Below are 23,293 nucleotides of genomic sequence, written 5' to 3' on the forward strand. Positions count from 1 at the left end.
TTTGCTGAATTAAAAAGATAAACAGCCCTTCGTATAAGAAATAAAGAACAACCTTGGATGGCCTTAGATGCTATTGAGACTGCCCTAATGTTGTCCCTAACTTTGGGACTCCTAGATGTGACTGAGAACAAAAGTATTGCCAAAGAGGTTCTTACTCAGAGATTGGGACCCTGAAAAAGACCGGTGGCATACTTGTAAAAATTAGACCTGGTGACTGTAAGATGACCTGCTTGTCTGCACATAGTGGCTTCTGGTCAAGGACGCAGATAAACTGACTCTGAGACAAAACTTGGCACATGCCCTAAAAGTGTGGTTCAGCCCCCTGACCGATGGCTGACTAATGCTCTGGAAAACATGAACTCTTGGCACTAACCCAAGCCCTTCGGTTGGCTGAAGGCAGAGACATCAAAGACAAAGAAGAAATTCTGGCCCTCCTAGAAGCTCCTGAATGAACTAGGTGAGTTGAGGTATCGGGTATCAGCCAAGAAAGCTCAGTTATGTCGTACCGAGATGCCGAGACGACGAAAAGCAGTGGCTCACCGAGGCCAGAAAAAAAGACTGTGATGCTGATCCCAACCCCCACCACCCCGCGCCAAGTACGTGAGTTTCTGGGGACGGCGGGCTTTTGCAGAAAGAAAAGTCCCATTCACCTGGACTGAAAAACACCAAAAAGCCTTTGACAGCATAAAGGCAGCACTGCTTGCAGCCCCCACTCTGGCTTTGCCAGATTTGACTAAGGTAAGCGGAAGGCAGGGACAGCAGTGCAGCAGTGGACAAAAAGCAAGTGATCTAGGCCAGCAGCCTCCCTAAAGGGACTTCAGCCCAAAAAGCTAAACTTGTGGCTTTGATACAAGCTTTATAAAAGTCTACACTGACAGCAGGTATGCTTTTGCCACTGTATGGAACAATATACAGACAAAGAGAGCTGTTGACATCTACAGAAAAAGACCTAAGATGCTGTGAACAAAAGAAATCAGATGGCAGATCTAACCGCCAAAAACAGGCATCCCAAAGAGCAATGATCCTGGCAGTCTGAAGACTATCAAGTTATAGACAAATTAAGACTGGTAAAAGAAACCCTGTATAAAATGGTAAAAACTGAAAGAAAGAAAACTAGTCCTCCCTTGAAAAGACAGACCTGACATCAACTGAGAAATAAACTTTACTGAGAAAAAACGTTCTCAAAATGGATAAATGAGACTGCTCACATAGTCATCAAGAAGATTATTGAAGAAAATTTTTCCAAGGTTCAGAGTGCCAAAAGCAATAGTGTCAGATAATAGCCCTGCTTTGTTGCCCAGGTAAGTCAGGGTGTGGCCAAGCATTTAGAGGTCAAATAAAAATTACATTGTGTGTCTAGACCTCAGAGCTCAGGATAGATAAAAATTAGTTTAAAACTCTAAGACAGACCTTAATTAATTAATCGTGGAGACTGGCATGGACTTGGTGTTCCTTCCCTATGCCCTATCTCTTGATTCAGTTTTACTCTGTTTAAAGTCCTTTATGAAACTCCTATGCCCATCATAGTCTCAAATGATGTGTTTAAACCTATGTTGTTAATAATGCTCTGTATGCTAAGTTAAAAGGCTTGCAGGTGGTCTGGTCACAACTGGGAAAAATTGGACTGAGTACGCGGACGACATTGCTCCAGGGATCCCAACAGCTGAGACAGTGAACGAGCTGGGTACCCCAAGGACATCTCACCAGTTCCAGCCAGAGATCTGATCTACGTGCACCTACATCATGCCCAGACCCTCAAGCCTCGCTAAAAGGGCCCCTGCCTAGTTTTGTTTACTAATGCTTCTTGTTCTGTTTTTGTTCCCATGTTAAAATAGAGTAAATGCAGTATTCTCCGCATAAAAATATAGACTTCTGAAATTCTAAGATTAGAATTATTCACTAGAAGGAGTGGGGAATGAAAGAGGAAAATTACTGACCACCAGAACTCTCACCCCAGAGTCCTACCCCTCCCATCTGGAGATTGTTCCCGGAACCCTCCAGAACTCTCACCCCAGAGTACATTCTGAACTCTCACACCAGAGTCAGACCCCCTCTCAAATGAAAACTGTTCCGGGGACATTTCTGAGATAAGGGTTTCCTGGAACGAACCCAGTCCTACCCCTCCCAACTAAGGACTGTGCCAGGGACATTTTTGAGATAAGGGTGTGAGTAAAAACCTCAGTCCCAATGAATCAAGTACATGGCCAAAGTGTGGGACGCGGTTGCAAAAGCACTTTGGAAAAACCCTTGGTTGAATCACTTAGTGACGTAAAACCTGTATTTTCCCTGCCCTGCTCCCCCCCCCTTGCCTCCTTCCTATAAAAGCTTGTGAAAAGTTTGGGCTAATTGCCGAATCTCCTCTGCACCTTGCAGGCTGCATGAGATCCGACCCCAGATATCTGGTATATGTGCTTTTTGTTTGCTTTCTTGTCGTTGCTGTATTAAATCTTACTCTCTATACATCTTAAGTACCGGTCTCAGTGTCTTCTTGGGTGCGCGGCTGACCCGAGGCTTGAGTAAGTGCCTCCCTTTGGGAGTTTTGGAGTCTTTCAGTTCCACCTATAGGGTTGCAGTTCCCTTTAGCTCCTTGGGTAATTTCTCTAGCTCCTCCATTGGGGGCCATGTGATCCATCCAATAGCTGACTGTGATCATCCACTTCTGTGTTTGCTAGTCTCAAACACAGCTATATCTGGCCTAGTCTCACAAGAGACAGCTATATCTGGGTCCTTTCAGCAAAATCTTGCTAGTGTATGCAATGGTGTCAGCGTTTGGAAGCTGATTATGGGATGGATCCCTGCATATGGCAATCACTAGATGGTCCATCCTTTCGTCACAGCTCCAAATTTTGTCTCTGTAACTCCTTCCATGGGTGATTTGTTCCCATTTCTAAGAAGGGGCAAAGTGTCCACACTTTGGTCTTCGTTCTTCTTGAATTTCATGCGTTTAGCAAATTGTTTCTTATATCTTGGGTATCCTAAGTTTCTGGGCTAATATCCACTTATCAGTGAGTACATATTGTACGAGTTCCTTTGTGATTGGGTTACCTCACTCAGGATGATGCCCTCCAGGTCCATCCATTTGCCTAGGAATTTCATAAATTCATTTTTTTAATAGCTGAGTACTACTCCATTGTGTAAATGTACCACATTTTCTGTATCCATTCCTCTGTTGAGGGGCATCTGGGTTCTTTCCAGCTTCTGGCTATTATAAATAAGGCTGCTATGAACATAGTGGAGCATGTGTCCTTCTTACCTGTTGGGACATCTTCTGGATATATGCCCAGGAGAGGTATTGCGGGATCCTCCGGTAGTACTATGTCCAATTTTCTGAGGAACCGCCAGACTGATTTCCAGAGTGGTTGTACAAGCTTGCAATCCCACCAATAATGGAGGAGTGTTCCTCTTTCTCCACATCCTTGCCAGCATCATCTGCTGTCACCTGAATTTTTGATCTTAGCTATTCTGACTGGAGTGAAGTGGAATCTCAGGGTTGTTTTGATTTGCATTTCCCTGATGATTAAGGATGTTGAACATTTTTTCAGGTGCTTCTCAGCCATTCGGTATTCCTCAGGTGAGGATTCTTTGTTCAGCTCTGAGCCCCATTTTTAATGGGGTTATTTGATTTTCTGGAGTCCACCTTCTTGAGTTCTTTATATATATTGGATATTAGTCCCTTATCTGATTTAATATAGGTAAAGATCCTTTCCCAATCTGTTGGTGGCCTTTTTGTCTTATTGACGGTGTCTTTTGCTTTGCAATTTTATGAGGTCCCATTTATCGATTCTCGATCTTACAGCACAAGCCATTGCTGTTCTATTCAGGAATTTTTCCCCTGTACCCTTATCTTCGAGGCTTTTCCCTACTTTCTCCTCTATAAGTTTCAGTGTCTCTGGTTTTATGTGGAGTTCCTTAATCCACTTAGATTTGACCTTAGTACAAGTAGATAGAAATGGATCAATTCACATTTTTCTACATGATAACCGCCAGTTGTGCCAGCACCATTTGTTGAAAATGCTGTCTTTTTTCCACTGGATGGTTTTATCTCCCTTGTCAAAGATCAAGTGACCATAGGTGTGTGGGTTCATCTCTGGGTCTTCAATTTTGTTCCATTGGTCTACTTGTCTGTCACTATACCAATACCATGCAGTTTTTATCACAATTGCTCTGTAGTACAGCTTTAGGTCCGGCATGGTGATTCCACCAGAGGTTCTTTTATCCTTGAGAAGAGTTTTTGCTATCCTAGGTTTTTTGTTATTCCAGATGAATCTGCTGATTGAAATTAGAATTTTAATTAATTATTTTATTTATTTACATCCCAATCATTGCTCCCCCACCCCCAGTCCCTCGTCTCAGAGTTCTTCACCCTTTCCTTATCCCTTCACTTCTGAGGGGGTACTCTCCCTATCCACTTTCCCTGGGCCATTAAATCTCTACAAGATTAGGTGCATCCTCTCCCACTGTGGCAAGAAAATGTGGGCCTCTGCTATACTTACATGCCAGGAGCCTTGTACCAGTCCCTTTATGGTCTTTGGTTGGTGACTTAGTCTTTGGGGGCTCCCAAGGGTCTGGGTTAGTTTACACTGTTGGTCTTCCTATGGGATTTCCATCCCCTTCAGGTCCTTCAATCATTCCCCTAACTCTTCCATAGAGGTTCCCAATCTTGGTCCAATAGTTGGCAGTAAATATCTGCATCTGTCTCGATTTGCTGCTGGTAGGGCATCTCAGAGGACAGCTATGCGAGGCACAGGTTTGCAGCATAATGTAGCATCAGTAATAGTGTCGGGTTTGGTGCTTACCCATGGGATAGGTCCCAAGTTTGGCAGGTCATTGGATAGCCTTTCTTTCAGTCTCTGCTCCATTTTTGTTCCTACATTTCTTTTAGACAGGAACAATTCTGGGTCAAACATTTTGAAGGTGGGTTGGTGAGCCTATCCCTCCACTGGTGACCCTGTCTGTCTACTAGAGGTTGTCTCTTCAGGTTCAATCTCTCCACTGTTGAGCATTTTGGCTAATGTCATCTCCATTGAGTTCTGGGAGCCTCTTACATCCCAGGTCTCAGGAACTTTCTAGAGATTCTGCCCACCTGCCACCCCTCCATGCTGCTACATATCCATTCATTTTCCTGACCTTCTGGACTTCTGTCTCCCCCACACCTGATCCTGTCCCCCTTTTCCTTCCTCTCTTCCACCCAGGCCTCCCTCCCTCTGTTTCCTGTGATTATTTTGTGGGGGATTGAAACATACTTACTTGGACCTTCCTTCTTGTTAAACTTCTTAAGGTCTGTGGGTTGTATCGTGGGATTTATGTCTTAATGATACTTTTAGTGTAATATTCTTTATGTTTAGGAAGTTAAAAGACTCTAGAGAATTCTAAATCTTTTGTTTTAACAAAGTTTTCATGAGTTGTCTTACTGATGTGGAAATACTGGAGACAAAATAACCAGTTAGGAGGTGATGACTAGATTTGGACAAGAAGTAGTACTAATAGATGCTTTTCAAAGGAAGATTCATTAGGATATATGGATTAATTTAGGTGGAAAGAAGGAAGGAAGAAGGGTCATGCCAGACTGTTGTGGAGGGTTGACTAGAGTAATGGTGGTTCCACTGCTGGAAATCATTAGAGCAAGCTTCAGACTCGGATTTGACAATAGGTAACTCCCCAAACCATGTGTTTGTGTTCTCTTCTAATCAAAGGCTAGGTTCCACTGGAGATCAGCTACAACATTTAAAACCTACTGTAGCTATATGTGGAATTAGTTACTAAATGTATTAAATTATTAGTTATTATAGTTATTATGTTGCATATTATACAGTTATTAAAATTATTGGAAGTACTAAAGAGAAGACTCTATGCTGGGTCCAGGAATAACTTTCAGAATGAGACTAATGAAATGGCATGTCAGGAGAGCCTCTAGCTCTGCACCAGGTATTGATGTGGAAAATTGAGGGGTAAGCATGGGAATTTGAGTTCAGGAGCCCATAGTGGTAACTGTGGTCAAGAGATAAGTATGCTATTGGCACCACATGTACGTCTTAAAACTCAAAAAATACCAGGCATTATCATGCTTTTACAAAGGGGATCCCAAAACTTTACAAAAGCCTACTTTTGTCAAACATTAAAAAAAAAAAAAGATAAGCAAAGCGCTGTTTTTGATGAACTAAGAATGAAGAAATTCAAAATATGTAGAATGTATAGGTAAACTACAGATTGACCCAATAATATGCATGAATAATGCACTTAACACAATTTGCTTGGGGCTTTATAGAATCTATGTTTAAAACTGAGATTTTCATCAGAAAACAGATTTCACTGTAGCCATAGCAAATAGTAATTACTCTGTATTCTTACTGACCACCCCTTGCATGGAAGAGGCTGTATTTACAGCAACTAGAGGGAGATGCAGAGACATGTTTGTTGGATACACCAAGGTTTGTGAGAGACAAAGAACACTATTTATGGCTTTTTCACTTACTTTTATGCTGTCAACAGAAATATGCAAACTTGCAAATTCCACATCTAAACTTAATTCATAGTGATTTGTGTCTTTATATTTAATGGCATAATAGTGTTATGGATTTAGTAGAAAAATCAAATGTTTTAGTAGATTTAGTAGAAAAATCAAATGTTTTAGTAGACTTCACTCTCACTAGCCTGAGACAGACTTGGCATACATCAATGAGATTTGAAAGCAGTAATATCTCAATGACTTAAAAGCTGTTATCAAAGCATTGGCTGAGACACTGTGATCTCGCCTCGAAAACATGCAAAAATTATTAAAACAATTACTAAAAATTATTAGAAATCCTCATAAGGTTCATTGAAATGTTTGAAACAAAGTGGAAGGCAAAATAAATGTCAAGATTTCTGGGTACTGACTTGCAATATATTTTTCTGGTCCCAAAGGTAGATAGACGATAGAGAGAAATCATTACAAAAGATAGTAGTCTACTGTGAGATTTCCTCCTAATTAAATAGGAAAAGAGGAAGGGAATTATTTCTATGTAACTTTTGTAATTTTATTTGTATTAACAACAATTTAATACTCTTTCCTGATTATAGCCTGAAGAAAACCCGATCTAATGAAGAACCAATTGGTTATGCCATCTGACCTTTTCCTTAATGTTTGGACATCTAACATCTCCTCTGCCCCTAAACTAGTCTCTTGGGCTCCTGTTTGAATTCCTGGATGCATGCCTGCTCTCATTAATCAGCTTTCAAGTTTCAGCTCTCCATATTGGGTCTCACCCATGCACTCCAGTGCCAAAAACTTCACTGCTATGTAGTTAGTAGAAAAATCAAATGTTTCAGTAGACTTCACTCTCAGTAGTCTGTATCTTTAATAGTGGGCTTCTAACCTGACCCACTGCTTTGGATCCAAGACCATCTTGTACTCTTGCCCAATGTCAACCTCAGCTCTCTTTGACTCATTGCTGCAAGTTCCTATATCCTATTACCTTATTACATCCCCTGCACCTAAAAGGCAAATGCTAAACTCCTTGCAACGAGATAGTGAAATAAGCAACTGCATGATTTCTGATACTCCTCTATAGATCTCTGTAAAGCCCCACCCTTTTCTCTTTCCTATTGTCTCTTATGCAACCCTGTCAACTATTTTATAATGGTATTATAATGATATATTTTCCCAGTAGAGCTGGCTGCTTGTTCATATATCTCTGTCTTCTTTAGTACATCATAAGCTTATTGAAGTATATAGTTTTCACCTTGACCATCCACTCACCCATGTAACAAGATTAGTGTTCTGCGTATAATAATTTTAGAATATATTTGTTACATTGCTAAAATACTTTATAAAATAATATATAATTTTGGTGCAAACTGAAGGATTCAAATTGGATATTCACATTTGTACCAAAGAAGTCAATGGAAGGGCATTACATTTAGGAAGTTGTCATGTTGATTAGGAGCAAACTGAATGCCAGATGCTGACCTATTGGATTGATTCAGGCACTTTTTATAGGTGGATATCCTGGGTCTGCAGCACCCATGCTATGGCTCTGATAAAGAATGAGACTAGTTCTCAGAAAGACACTAAACACATTGCATTTGATGTTGTGCAAGAAGAGCAGAGGGCAGCCAGGTTCCACAGGAGAAGTGCAGTGTTAGCAGTCATTTTTTAGAGGGCACTCTTAGTATCAAGAAGGGACACTCACACTTGGATTTCAGAAAGGGGTAAAAAATAATGGCTTGGTTACAAGGTGTAAAGAGCATTCAGGTGGAAGCTGTGGGAATCAGATCGGAAGAGGTTGGGAAGAGTAGTCAAGGTAGAGCCCTAGTGCGATGGGATTCTTGGGTCTGGTCTAAGAGGTTGATTTTTGTCCAGGAGAGAATAGGATGGCACTAAAAGCTGTGAATAGGGCAGTGGCAGGAAGACAATGTTTGGGAAGTGAGTTCCAGGACCATCAGCCTGATCATCTCGTTTAATTTCACTAAGATGAGCCAATGCCTTACTTTTCCCCCCATTTGGGGGAAAACAGAATAAGGACTTCTGGAAATAAAGGCAGGATAATATTTTAGATAAAATAGGGTAGGCTTCATTAGTGTGAGAGTTCTGGGAATATAAAAATATAGACTAGCTACATGCCTTAGTGGGTAAGGTACCTGCTGGCAGGCCTCCTTTGAATTTGACCCCTGAGGCCTTCATTGTGGAAGGAAAGAATCCACTTCTGTACGTGGCTCCCAGATTTCCATCTGTGACCATGGCCGGTATAAGCGCATGTACACACAGACCTTTTCTTGTAGAGGACCCAAGGTTTATTTATTCTATTTTTACAAATGGTGAGAAAATTCACCAGGAAGGTATTTTGAGGGAAAGCATCACAGCCAATGTTTGAAGCACAACAGAGAATGAAGCTTCTGTACACTGGGCCTTCCCTTAACAGAATACCTGTAGAGAATGCAGCTGTAATGAGTGTTTCTTGAATTGATAGATTACAGAACACTCAGATGGCTTGAGCAGACACCTGCCCTTTCCATTCCATTACTCCATTCTGGAAGATGAACCCTTACATGGCTGAAAGCAGTCCAACAATACTAAAATAGAAGCTGTGAATGAGTGTCTGTGAAGGATTCTGCACCAGGCCCATCAATTGTCTACATCTCTGTGGACAAATATCTTTCCATGGACTTTTGCAAGAAACAACAGTGACACACAGTGGTAGCTGGTGGAGTGAATCAGGCAAGATCATTCTACAGATAGCCCAGGAGGTATGGCAGGTATTTTTCAGAGTTTCTTTCTTTGCAAAGTTGGTTGCCTTGTTAATTCAGGCAGGTATTAACTACCCAATATATTCAGCATGTCCCTCATTGTAAGCTGTCAGCCTGTGACACAACATCAGATAATGTGACGTTACATGATACATAATGCCCAAGTTTTAAAAAAATTCCAGAGACACTTCTTTCAGTGAAATACTAGGTAGGTAATCTGAATATTTGGGGTAATTGGCTCTAGGAAGAGAGAGGCATCATTATCTCAGGCTCCCTAGTGAGTGTTAATTAGCCATATTGCTTCATTGTGTGACAAAGAGAGGCCCCTAGTAGTGCTAAATCTATAATGACACCCTGGCCTTAGGAGACCAGGTATTTTAAACTACCTTGACTGACTGACATGTAAGGTTGGAAATGCCTCTGCTTGGAGGGGCAGGAGTTTCTTGCTATGACGCACGCAGGGAGGTTCCTTTCCTTGTCTTAGACCTCCTGCAAGTTGTCCTCTGGAATTCAAGGCAGCAGGGTCACGTTCTAACCACACCACTGGTGAGAGCACTGTGCCTGTGCTTTTGATGCATAGGTTCTGCAGAAAGAGTTTCTTCAGCCCTTAGCATCTATGGATGGACCATGACAGCCCAGAACAGCATGTTGGGACAATGTTGGCACTTTGAATTCTTTGCTTACGCTATAGCAGAATGGCTATTTGCTGGGTGGAAATTTTCCAAATGCTGGACTAGAAATCAACATTTTAAGCTTTAGTTCCATAATGGTATGATCAGGCACAGAGGAGAAGGCACCAGCACAGAGGTTTGGCTGTTTTACTCAAGATGTCATGACCTTCACATGGGAGGGTGATGCTGATGTTACTTCTGAAGGTAAGGAAACTTCACAACTCTTAGCCTAACTGAGATTGTGGATTTCCATACACCTTTATGTCTTCCCACTAGTGTCCCTGGATATCAAAACTTGAATCCTAGAGAGGCAGATGACCAAGGCTATAGGGCAGGCTGAATCCAAGGGTCAGAAGAAAATGTATGGATGGGCTTATGTATGACACTAAAGCCTCAGAAAGACTCCAGGACCTGGATGGAGTCAAGATCTGGCCTTTCCAACAGAGTGAGAGGAAAACATCTCCTGTTTCCAGCCACCCAAAGAGGATGCTTTTCAGCGGCTCAGTGGATCTTAATTAAAAATGAATCATTTTCCATGAGTTCTGAGTTTTTGACCTATGGATTGAAAGACTGAGTTAAACATATAACTGAGACAAGCATCAATTGATCATCAGTACATGGCTGAAAGAAGAGAAGGTCAAATAATGCTCTAAAGAAAACAAGTTATGAAAACCAATCAAGATAGGAGACTCTGAGTTAAGTCCTGACTCTCAATGCCTTTTCTGCACATAGCACTTAGTTGTTTTTAATTTTTTTTTATTTTTTACAAACTTCCATTTGTAAGAAAGAAGTGCTGACAAGCCAATACATTCTAGCAGGTATAGGCGGCTCCTCATGATCAGTCTCCTTCGGCTCACATCTCTATGATACTGACCTTCTCTCTACATTGGAACTATAGTGGTTGGCCTTTGGCATCATCAATTTTTTTCAGGTCCCAAGTCCCGAGGCTGATTCTTGGTCTTGCTTTGTATTTGTGGTTTCTCTAGGTTTAGCCCCAAAGATGACTGGAAAGTCACATTTAAGGTTAAGAAGAATTCTCCTGAAATAACTTTGGTTTTGAGTACTTTTAAATTGGGGAACTTGAAAAAAAATGGCAGCTTCAGGGGCTGGAGAGATGGCTTGGTGGTTAAGAGCACTGACTGCTCTTCCAGAGGTCCTAGGTTCAGTCTGCAGCACCCACAAGGCAGCCCACAACTGTCTGTAACTCCAGTTCCAGCGATGTGCCAGCTTGACACCAAAGCAATAAGATACAATGAAATAAAAATGGTATAGGAAAGGAGTATTGTTATGAAAAAATTTGGGGGGGGGAAAGAATGAAAACACTGGAAAGGAGAGATAAATGAGGAAGAGTGGCAGAATGTGAAGTGGGTGGTGGAATCTTGTGATGTCAAGTCTGAAGCTGCTCTGATAGAGCAAAGAAAATGATTCAGTAGGAGGCCAGTGAACATGTCTAACACAATAGTCAGAAGAGGGTAAAGTTATTCACAAGCAGTGTATCACTTGCTCCTTACGGGAGCTACTATGAGAAGATACAACTAGCTTGTCAAAGGGATGGAGATTCATGTATGTTTCAGGCTTCCCACAGGAGCACATTTTCTTGAGTCCACTCCTGCTTCACAGTTGTATCAAAATCTCAGATGCCTTAGGCAGTTGAGTTGGTTGGATATCTGTGGTTATCGTGGCTGAAGTCATTGGCTTGTGTGATGGTTTGTATATCCTTGGACCAGGGAATGGCACCATCTGAAGGTGTGGCCTTGTTGGAATAGGTGTGACCTAGTTGGAATGGGTGTGTCACTGTGGGTGTGGGTATAAGATCCTCACCCTAGTTGCCTGGAAGTCAGTTTTCCATTAGCAGCCTTTGGATGAAGACATAGAACTCTCAGCTCCTCCTGCACCATGCCTGCCTGGATACTGCCATGCTCCCACCTTGATGGTAATGGATTGAACCTCTGAACCTGTAAGCCAGCCCCAATTAAATGTTGTTTTTTATAAGACTTGCCTTGGTCATGGTGTCTATTCACAGCAGTAAAACCCTAACTAAGACAGAAGTTAGTACCAGGAGTGGGGTATTGCTGTGATAGGCCTGACCATGCTTTTATTTGAAAGAATGTGGATTCTGGGACTTTGGATTTGGAAAGCAGTGGAATGCTTTAAATGGGGCTTAATGGGTCATCCTAGTAGGAATATGGAAGACTTTGTTGCTGGGAGTGATTTGAAATTTGTTGACCTGGCCCAAGGGATTTCAAAGGAGAAGAACTTCAGAATGTGGTATAAAGACTGGTTTTGTGGTATTTTGGTGAAGAATGTGGCTACTTTTTACCCTTGTCTGAAAAGTCTGCCTGAGGCTAAGGTGAAGAGACTTGGATCCATTGCATTAATTGCATTGACAAAGGAAGTTTCAAAAAAGCCCAGCAGACTTTGTTCTCTGGTTAAGTCGCACAAAGAGAAGTTTGAACAAGCATAGCAAGCTTAGAAAGGCAAAATATAAAATATATGGTTTGAGTATTAAAGGAGTACCAGGAAGTGAAATGGAGCAAAATCCTGTGTTCTAGGAGATAACAGATTAAGGGAGTGGGACCTTGGGGCAAGATTCTACCCAGCTTAATTAGATCCAGGCATGGTGGTACACACCTTTAATCCCATGAGACAATCATGCTGATCTCTGCATTCAAGGTCAATCTACAGAGCAAGAACCAGGATAGCCAAACTTAGGCAGTGAAGGATTTAGAAAACATAAAGCCAGTGTTAACAAGGGAATCATGTTCTAGATCCTGTAAGCAGCAGAACTTGGGAGCTTCAGCCATGTGGCTCTGGCTCTAGAGTTAAGAATGGAAGGAACTACTGGGACAATTGATTCTGGTTAGCTGGAGCTAAGACATTAGCAATGATTAAGAAGAGACCAGCATCTCTGAGTTGAAATCTGGGAGTTGTTTTCTGGGAGCACAAAGAAGCTGTGTTTCAGAGATAGCCAAGGTTGTACCTCGTGCTGCAGCTGGATTTGGTAATGTGTTAGAGTTACCCAGGTGGTACTGGTTTTGAAAACATGAAGGAGTCATGAAGAACAGCTGAGGCTTGGCACTGTGAGAGGTCATGGAAGGCCATTGGAGAAGGTGAAGCCTCAGCTGTAGTTGATGGCCCAGGACTGAAGGGGTCATGCAAAGGATTTGAGGCTTGGCACCCTGAAGAGAGCCTATGAGAGGCTATTGGTGAAGTTAGTTGGAGAGGAACACCCCAGTGTATTGGAGATGTCAGTACCATGGGATGATCACCAAGAACAGCAGCCATAGTGGAGTGGATCAACCTGAGCTTAGAGTGCTACAGAGGGCAGAGCTGAAAAGTGATGCCAGCCCTTAGGAAGAGTCCAAAAGATCAAGTGGAATCCCAGACACTGAAACAAGAAGCTGTAACATTGAAATTGCCTTGGAGACTCAAAGATGTTAAAGATGCCAGAGCCATGGGATACATGCTGAGGAAAGCTGCTAACAGGGAGTGGAACCAGCCCAGGAGAAAGCAATTTGTTGCAGTCACCAAAGATGAAAAAAGGAGTGGAGACCTGAAGACCGCTTTGACATCAGCCATGGAGATGCAGAGTTTCTAATTTTCCCAGCTGGTTTCCTGCCTTGGTTTGGGGATTACAGTTAATTAAGTTGAATGAATCTCAGAAGAGACCTTGAACTTTGAACTTTTAACTTTGGTGCGACTGCTATAGACTATGAGGACTTTGAAAGTTGGACTAAATGCATTTTGCATTATGCTATGTTTAAGTATGGCCCCCATAGAGTCATGTTTTTGAACAAGTCTATGGGGACCAGGGAGTGGAATGTGATGGTTTGTATATCCTTGGACCAGGGAATGGCACCATCTGAAGGTGTGGCCTTGTTGGAATAGGTGTGACCTAGTTGGAATGGGTGTGTCACTGTGGGTGTGGGTATAAGATCCTCACCCTAGTTGCCTGGAAGTCAGTTTTCCATTAGCAGCCTTTGGATGAAGACATAGAACTCTCAGCTCCTCCTGCACCATGCCTGCCTGGATACTGCCATGCTCCCACCTTGATGGTAATGGACTGAACCTCTGAACCTGTAAGCCAGCCCCAATTAAATGTTGTTTTTTATAAGACTTGCCTTGGTCATGGTGTCTACGATCTCTATTAAACAGGTATAGTTCTAAACCATGTTTGTATATGTACTGGACAATATAGATTTAGTGTCAACTCTTCTACCATTTTTAAGATATGACTGCCAGAACCATCACCATAGGGCACTTATCTACATGCGTTCTTCCCAGCAGGGAACTGGAATAATTTTGAGATGTGGTTGTAGAACAGATATCACTCAAATGTAGCAATTTAGGTTTTCTACCAAAAAGATGATTTTTTTCTTAATTTCTATGGATGTTAGATATTATCAGGCTAAGGACCTGTGTGAGAATCCTTCTTGATGTGAGTGTTTCAGACATCAAAGCAAAACAAAGCCCTCACCCTGTACTGTTGGGGTAAAACAACATAGTAATCTTCAAGAAAAGACCTCTCCCCCACCCCTTGAACTGGGCCCAGGAGTTATTAACCCTCCTTAGTTGTTTCACAAGAGATTTTAAGAGAAAATAGGATAAACAAAGTCTCATTTGGCTGCTGCATATCCATCCTGGGGGAACTCGTGTTTATATTTTGCTGAATTACTCAACTGCGCAGGGGCTATTGAGGAGGTAAAGATGCATTAATATTCAGCTGTAGGCAACCACGTGTTGCTAACGAGCCCATCGTGTCTTGGCTTTTGGAAAGGAATGTGAAAGTGCCGAGTTCTCTGTTATTATTATTTTTTTTCTGACAGCACCTGATGCACCGCCGCAGGCAGCCTGGGAATAATAGCACGAGGTTAACTGACAATTGCAGGTATATTTACACTGATATGCTAAGATTAGCATGCTGCTTAATAATACAAGTTGAGCTGATGCAGTATGCACACAAGTAATATTTCTTCATTAGAGAAGAACAAGTGCTAACAAAAAGATTATTCTTTCCCATGATTGATAGAAATATTTGTGACCATCTTAATAATTTGACACCAAGCACTGATTTTTTTCAAAACTTTTTCTGTGTTTCTATGATTGACAGAATAGTCTAAAAGTGATACCACAGAACACAATACTCCCTATGTTTGAATACAAAAATCTGTGGGCATATGTATACATAATATTTACATACATACATATGTATGTCCATGTATGTACACATTTCATAATGCTATACCCACATGTACACACCTATATGCATTCATTTTACAACTATACATATGCACTTACCCCTAGGTGACACACACATATATATGTGCACACACATGTATGCATGCCCTACATCCATGTGCACATACTTATAGTGTGTGTACCCCACTCTTGTCTACACACCTTTATATGTATTTTCTACACCCATGTATATACACTTGCCCCTTTCTGTGTGCCCCAAACTCACATGCACAAACTCATTGCTGAGTGTGTACCCATTTGTACTCACCCCAAACATTTTATAACTGGTGATTATAAACTTTTCTGTCTGGAAATTTGGTCTTTGTCTGTGTGTCACTGTACCAACTACTAACATCATTCCCAGCTACTTGAACTGTCATTTAGGTTTTGTTTTTGTTTTTTTGTTTTGTTTTGTTTTTTTCGAGACAGAGTTCTCTGTTTAGCTCTGGCTGTCCTGGAACTCACTCTGTAGACCAGGCTGGCCTGGAACTCAGAAATCTACCTGCTTCTGCCTCCCAAGTGCTGGGATTAAAGGCCTGTGCCACCACTGCCTGGCTCATTTTTTTTTTTAAATTGGCTCTACTTGTGGACTCTCTGTTTTCTCTTGGAGTCAACTGACAGTAGTTCCCAGAATAGTGGCCCAGTGATTGTAGTGTATGTTTTCCCCAACCACCTTACCTCACAGGCACACAAAGTGGCCCCCATCTCTCATCCCTGCATCCATTCAGGGAGACAGGAATGATTTCCTGTTGTCAGCAGTCCATGATCATCTATATCCCCTGATGTTTTTCGTTCTGTTCTGCTAGCCTGGTAAATCATTCTTTATTGAACCCTCTTTAGTTACCTGTGTTAAGTGTTATTTTTAGCTTCTTGAGTTGAGGACGATGCTATGCTCAAATACTGTGGTGGCCTTGGGTTATGAAATTGAGTAAAACTCAGTCCTTTTCTGAAGGAGTTGAGCCCAGTGAGAGCATTATACACATATCCAGGGAGAAGCTATGACATAAGCGATCTACTTGAAATTGGGAGTGAAACAAGGCAAGTCTTTTGCAAGACATGGTTCTTGATGTAAAACTTTTTATTTCTGAAAACTACAGATATTTAAAAATAGAAAGAACACAAGAAACCATAAATAACTATCATTGGGCTTCAACAGTAATTACACCAACTCAAAACCAATTTGCCCTCATCCATTTCCACACCTCTTTCTTGGATTTATCTGAAATTATGTCTAAATAATATAATTTCCCCAATATTAAGAACATCAGCATACTCCCACCATCCCCTAGGCAGCAATGAGTGATTTTCAATATTTGGTGCTCAAAATTATATATTTATAGAGTAAATATTTCTTTCCCTGTCTCTTTGCGCATCTATCATGTATGACTGTTTGATACGTGGATAATTTTTTTCTACTCTATAGTTTTTTTCCTCTTGTGTAATTGTTTTCTTTAAATTTCTTTGTGGGGGGAAAATCAACTTTACTTAAAACTCTAGAATTTCCTCCACTCTATATTTTCTTGATTACATTTTTTGTTTTTCTCCATTTTCTGTAATGTGATGGTTAAGACTAGAGTCTAATGTGATCCAGTTCACTTTGGGTTTTAGTGGAGAGTAGGATGACTTCAGAGGTCATTGATATGCATACCTGTCAGAAGGAATTGAAGGCTGGCTGCATCTCACTCCCTGATGTCAAGAGCCATTGACAATCATTGGCCAGTGGTTTCTGAACTTCAGTGTTAAACAGTGTCATCAAGGGCTTGTTAGTGCTGGGATTGCTATACAGACCTCAGAGTTTCTGATTGGTAGATCTGAGATATGAATGAAAATTTGATTTCCAGGAGCTTCTGAGACAGACTTCTTTCATTGTGATATCTACTAAGCTGAACTGAATACTTCATTAATGGATAGTTCAACAGTTTCCAGCCAAGACTCAGAGACTTCCTACTATCATACTATAAAAGTCTCCCAAAGATCCTTGGAGTCCTTATTTTCTTAGGAATCCTTGGTTTTTTTGTTTGTTTTGTTTTATTTTATTTGTTTTGCTGGTGACATCTCTAATTTAGAGTTCACATTCTTGAGGACAGAGGCATTCATTATGTCAGTTCATTTTTCTAGAACTTTGGAAAGTAGGGTTAGAAGACATTTTCAAGAACAAAAGTAATTGTGAGGCCATCCTGATGGTCTAAATGTAAATTGAAAGACACACTCAGGAACTTGCTTGTTATTTTACAACTCAGATTTTAGTGACATCACTAAATCCTTATTAGCTTATCTCACACCAGGGATACAATGGTGTCAGAAGAGCAATGTTAACACATTAAGTACAGGTATAATTTCATGCTAGTGGAATTTAACTTTTATTTTTATTTTACTCTTGTCATCTTGGAGATTTGCAATCAAATTACATTTTAAAAGTCACTTGATTTGGGATGCACCCGGGTCAGTTTTAAACTATTAATTTTTAATTTTTAGAGAGCGTACTTTATGCTAATCTTGCTGGGGCTGGAGAGATAGCTCACTGAATAAGAGTGTGTCATATGTCCCCATGAGGATCCAAGTCTGAAGCCTTATTACCCAAGTAAAACCTTGGCAAGACTGTGTGTAGTTGTGATTCCAACACTGGGAAGAGGAGACAGGTGGATTGAAAGATCTTGTAGTTCAGACAGCCTTGCCAAAATGATAAACTTTCAGGTGAGTGATAGACCCTGTCTCAAAGCAATAATGCAGAGAGGTGTAGAGGAAGACATTTAACTGTACTGGGGCAATTAAAGTTTGCTAGACCAAGGGGCCTCTCTTCCCAATGATGGCCAACTAGGCCATCTTCTGCTACATATGCAGCTAGAGACACGAGATCTGGGGGTACTGTTTAGTTCATATTGTTGTTCCACCTATAGGGTTGAGACTTCTTCAGCTCTTGGGTACTTTCTCTACCACCTACATTGGGAGCCCTGTGTTCCATCCTATAGATGACTGTGAGCATCCAGGGTCCTTTCAGCAAAATCTTGCTGGCATATGCAATAGTGTCTGTGTTTGGTGGCTAATTATGGGATGGACCCCTGGGTGGGGCAGTCTCTGGATGGTCCATCCTTTCGTCTTAACTCTAAACTTTGTCTCTGCAACTCCTTCCATGGATATTTTATTCCCTATTCTAGGGAGGAATGAAGTATCCACACGTTGGTCTTCTCAACCGAGGAATACGAAGGGCTGAGAAGCCCTTAAAAAATGTTCAACATCCTTAATCATCAGGGAAATGCAAATCAAAACAACCCTGAGATTCCACCTTACACCAGTCAGAATGGCTAGGATCAAAAATTCAGGTGACAGCAGATGCTGGCAAGGATGTGGAGAAAGATGAACACTCCTCCATTGCTGGTGGGATTGCAAGCTTGTACAACCACTCTCGAAATCAATCTGGCAGTTCCTCAGGAAACTGGACATAGTACCACTGGTAGATCCAGCAACACCTCTCCTGGGCATATACCCAGAAGATGTTCCAACTGGTAATAAGGACACATGCTCCCTATGTTCATAGTAGCCCTATTTATAATAGCCAGAAGCTGGAAAGAACCCAGATGTCCCTCGACAGAGGAATGGATACAGAAAATGTGGTACATTTACACAATGGAGTACTACTCAGCTATTAAAAACAATGAATTTATGAAATTCTTGGGCAAATGGATGTATCTGGAGGATATCATCCTGAGTGAGGTAACCCAATCCCAAAAGAAGTCACTTGATATGCACTCACTGATAAGTGGATATTAGCCCAGAAACCTAGAATACCCAAGATACAACTTCCAAAACACATGAAAATCAAGAAGGAAGACAAACTCATGGATTTTTTTTAATTTTAATCCTCATTTTCAAAAAGTCCTTTTCTTAAATTATTTACCACCTTAGTTTTGAAGTTCTAACATATGCTATGTGTCTTACAGGTCTCTTAAATTTTAAGAAATACTTGGAGTCCTTGCTCTTAATTTTCATAAACAAAACTTCCTGTTGTGGTGCCTTTACACATGATATTCTGCTCATTCTTAGTTTTACTTGGCATTCCCCACTGATCCTTTGCTGCTGATCATTAGCAGGAAAATTGTTTTCCCTGAAGTTTCAGACAGGAATATAAAATGGCATAGTGGTCCTTTTCATCACCATGAAGACAGCTAGTCCCAGGCTCTCCCCAATGCCACTTCTCTGCTAGTCTTCTCAATTTCTTTTTAAGACAAGATTTCTCTATGTAGCCCCGACTTATCCTTTCCTAGGACTCCAGAAAACAAGTCATTGTTTTTAACTAGCAGAGGTCACTAGTCTTAGTATCTCTCCTCAAAGTTCTCCCATAAAGTTCTTACACCACACAGGCTTGTTGTATTTGAAGATTTAGCCAACTTACTTATATTTTGAAGTATGGATACAGTGGCTACTTTTTTGTCTGTGACACAATACATAGCAGAAATTACTTAAAGAAGAAAGGTTTTATTTTAGACTCCATTTGAGAAATGGTTGTCACCCATATTTAGGGAAGACCTTCCCTCTTTACTTAAAACCCTCGGAAAATATTGTCCTAGATATACCCTGAGTTTGTAAAACAGATGATTCTAGATCCCATCAAGTTGACAATCAAGATTAACCCTCACACTGGGTCTGTTTGGAATCCACATTTCTCTAGAGTTAGTTTGCAAACTCTTGTTTTGCTTACTGTTGTTCCTCTGACTATCCCAATGGAAGGATTCATGGACATGCCAGGTCTTCTAGAATACTTCTTGAACAGCTGGTTGGCAAACTGATGAGGTGTATTGGAAAGAAATCTTGGAAGGGGCCGGGTAGAAGAAAAAGAGAGGGTTTCCAATTAAAATAAGCATAAGGAAAGGTATGAACGTGTGAAACACCTTGACACAATAGTAGAGCTGTATTCCATTCAGCATGCTCTAGTAAGAGGTAAGCATGAGGTAATGGAAGGAATGAATGTCTGAAACAGATGGGGCTTGATCACAATGAGTCATGTGTGCTAACCTGCCAGGTCTGAACATTAAGTTATGGTGAGCCACTGTGTAAAGTGAGGAAGTGACATTAGATGAATAATTCAAAACCACTTTCTCTGTCAGCAGGTGTTGAGCACCATCTTGAAGCTGTCTGGAGGATAGACAAGACCCTACCACTTACTCCCTATGAGGCAACTGCATTGAAATGAAAGTAGTGAGGGACTAAACCAAGGCAATGGCCAGAGGAACAGTGATGCCACTGTCTTGGTGAGAGCTGAGTGGGAAGAGATGCCTTTGGGTGAACCAGAAAGCCTGGGAAGGGTGTTAGTTTCTTGGATAATGTCTGTGTTTCTATAGTATTGACAGTTTTTCTTTCCGTGGCTCTTGTTGGATTGCTGTGTTACTTCTCAAAGGGGCACTGCTGATTATTTCTTACAGCACGGTGTACAGTTAGTAAGGCATAGAATTTGTTCCTAATACTTGAAGACTTTTATCAAATTGGTCCATAAAATGTAATGGCATGATGTTATTTTTCATTTATGCACATCTGATCTGGCCACCTTTGACAATGCATAAATTGTGTTATACAGATATACATGTGCATACTATTACAGTTACAGAAATATTAACATTCCAGGTTTATTCTTTGACACTAGAGAAAAATAAGACAGAAGCAGAAGGAGGCAGAAGGTTGCTATGGGTATACTGAGCTAAATTATTCCCTTGTACTAATGTAGGTGTGGAGAGAAGAGCACAAGCTATATGCTTCTCCCTGTCTATCTGAGGGAAAATCCCACAGTCAAGCTGCTCACAGTGTGGTCAGCTGCAGCCACACACCTTTGCTCCGAAGCTTGTCTTTGGCTCGACTTTAGACGCCTGACTCAATATTTGCATCTTATAAAAGAGTCTGATACGAGTCATCTCAACATCAAAGCTTTGGAATCTCTCTGCCAGACCATGTAAGAAGTCAAATCAATGAAATGATTTCTAATTATAGTCTGCTATACTTACAAATCAGTGCCTTGTCCAGTCATCATCAGAGAGGCTTCCTCTAGCAACAGATGGAAGAGATACAAAGACCCACAGCCAGTCATTATTTGGAGAGAGTCTAAATTAGAGGACTCCATGAGGTCCTCCCCTCAGAGATTGGGGAACCCTGTGAAACAAAATGGAAAGGAAGACAGTAGCATGCCAGGAGAACATGGCCCACCCAATCAAATAAGCAGGGCTCACAAGGGCTCACAAAGACAGGGACAGCAATCATGGGGTCTGCACATGTCTGTCAGTTAGATTGGTGTTTTTGTGGGACTCCTCTAAGTGGAAACGATTCTTTTTCTTGCTCTCGAGACTCTTTTCCATATTGGGTTGCACTGTCCAGCTTTGACTCAAGGGCTTTGAGTTGTCTTATTGTATACTGTTTTTTCCCTTTTTGTCCTCTCTTGAAGGAAGACCTGCTTTTTTCTGATGAGGACATAGAGGGGGAGTGTATCTGAGGAAGATGGGAGGTAAGGGAGCAAGGAAGAGTGGAGGGAAGGGAAACTGGGCTTGGGATGTATTATATAAGAGGAAAATCTATTTTAATAAAGTTTTTTAGTATTATTTTAGTTTTTGAAATAAAAATATAATTACGTCATCTTCTGTTTTCTCCTTCCAGTGCCTTCCATGTATAGCACCTTTGATTTATCTCTCACACACACTCACCTCTTTGTAAATATATAAATACAACCTATTCAGTCCCCATAATGTTATTTATATGTATATGATCTCAGGGCTAACCACTTGATAAACCAAATGGGGCTCTTCCCTGTGAAAAAGTATTCTATCCCCCTTAGCATTTTTTAGTTGCCTGTAGTGTTTTTGTCTAGGGTTGGGACCCTTTATTCAGATCCTGTTCCAGCAGCCATGGTGGTTGGAACCTGAGGGGTGTGACTTTTCTGACATTTCTAGAGGGCACAATTTCATCAAGGGTTTCTTGTTCCTATGGTACTTAAAATCTTTCTGCACTTTCTTCCATGATGTTCTATTTGCCTTAAAAGCAGGATATGTGTTGTAGACAGGAAGTCAAATTTTTGTGATTAGCATAAGCAGTCTCCACTACAACATAGCACTCATTTACTTCCTTCACAATATTCCACTGGAAGAAAAAGAGTTGATATAAAGAGACAGCAAAGCAGATGAGAGCTCTGCTCTTTCTGGAGTCAGTTTACTTAGATCAAGGTCTGGTCTTGCCGCTACTTCATTATGTGACCGTGGAAGAGACACTTAGGCTTTCCACAGACTGGTATATTCATCTGTAAGTCAATTATGAATTCTTACCTCACAAGGTTGTTGTGTGGACCAAATAAAATGGAGTGTGTAGTTAGCTCAGTTCCATATTCACAGGAAACACATGAATATTAGCTACTTCATAAAGCACATAAGATGACTTTCCCACAACTTGAGAGTATTAATGCCTTGTTAGAAAGGGCATCACCCATTTTTCTCAAATGGATAATGTTGCTAGTTTAGATGTCACTGTGCAAAAATCTGAAGTTAATTCTCTGGGAAGATAGACCTTAGGTTCGGTGTCACTTAAAAAAAAAATCCTCTTAAAATGTCTACATTATTACTTAGACATGTTTTCACTAAGAATTCCTTAATAAGAATGAAATTTGTATATTTTCACTACATCTTCAGTGAACTATGAAGAAAGGTAGCCTGGTCTTCGGTTGAGCTAAGACTAGAAGCCCTGGAGATCCTGAAGGGACGGTAGGAGCTTCGTCCGCTCTCGGGCACCAGGCCCCTGTCACTAGATGCAGTCCCGCACACCTGTTCTCTTAGAAAATTCTGAAATTTGATTCTTTTCTATCTTGTCCTGCCCATTCTGTTTTAAGCTGTCTGGTGTCTGTGTCCTGCTAAGTCCTGGAGTCACGTTACTGTAAGCACTGAGTGACTGACATTGTCGTTGAATAAGGATCTTGAAATTCTCGGAGGCAAGCATGTCAGCAAACAGCAGTCACCAATCGACCATTGCACTTGCACACAAACAAACACAAATAGAAAACATGCTACAAACCCTCCCTTTTTATAAGCTTTAGGAACCCGTCTGATTTGCTCTGTTATTGCCCACACACTTTAAAAGTCATGTATTATTTCCTGGCGAGTATTTGAAGCTAGAGAGGACTGCACGATGGAGGGTGG

This window comes from Mus caroli, unplaced genomic scaffold (assembly GCF_978045245.1).
Source record: "Mus caroli unplaced genomic scaffold, Mus_caroli_1 scaffold_2, whole genome shotgun sequence".
Taxonomy (NCBI): domain Eukaryota; kingdom Metazoa; phylum Chordata; class Mammalia; order Rodentia; family Muridae; genus Mus; species Mus caroli.